General features: G+C 33.2%; 1 protein-coding gene across 1 annotated transcript in view; it reads left to right on the top strand.

Annotated features, from left to right (window-relative positions):
* grk6 (G protein-coupled receptor kinase 6) overlaps positions 1-322 on the top strand; it is a gene marked incomplete at its 3' end in the record, with an annotated part of 106,977 nt that overhangs the window by 104,876 nt on the left and 1,779 nt on the right.

The following is a 322-nucleotide window of genomic DNA, read 5'->3' as shown; positions in this document are numbered from 1 at the left end:
AATAAATATATGAATGAATGAATGAAACTTTATTGGTACCTGTGGGTAAACTAGGTTTGCAGTCTAAGAGGCCGGACATCCTCAAAACTTTGTAGACCACCACATAACATGCAACATTAGAACATGTAATAGAGACAGTAAAACATGGAGAAAAGGAATAAGAAGACACTACATGACCAGAGTACTTGTGCGTTTTGTGCAAATAATTCTACAGTTTGTTCATTAATTCATATTTATTATACAGGAAATTACATTACAATGTAAAAATCTCAGTTTAAACTCAGCAAACTCAGTTTAAAAACTGGTTTTCAGCAGGTTCCTG

The sequence above is a fragment of the Etheostoma spectabile genome, chromosome 13 (genome assembly GCF_008692095.1).
Source record: "Etheostoma spectabile isolate EspeVRDwgs_2016 chromosome 13, UIUC_Espe_1.0, whole genome shotgun sequence".
NCBI classification, from domain to species: domain Eukaryota; kingdom Metazoa; phylum Chordata; class Actinopteri; order Perciformes; family Percidae; genus Etheostoma; species Etheostoma spectabile.
The sequence above is the reverse complement of the archived record's forward strand: the minus strand, read 5'-3'. Positions and strand labels throughout refer to the sequence as shown.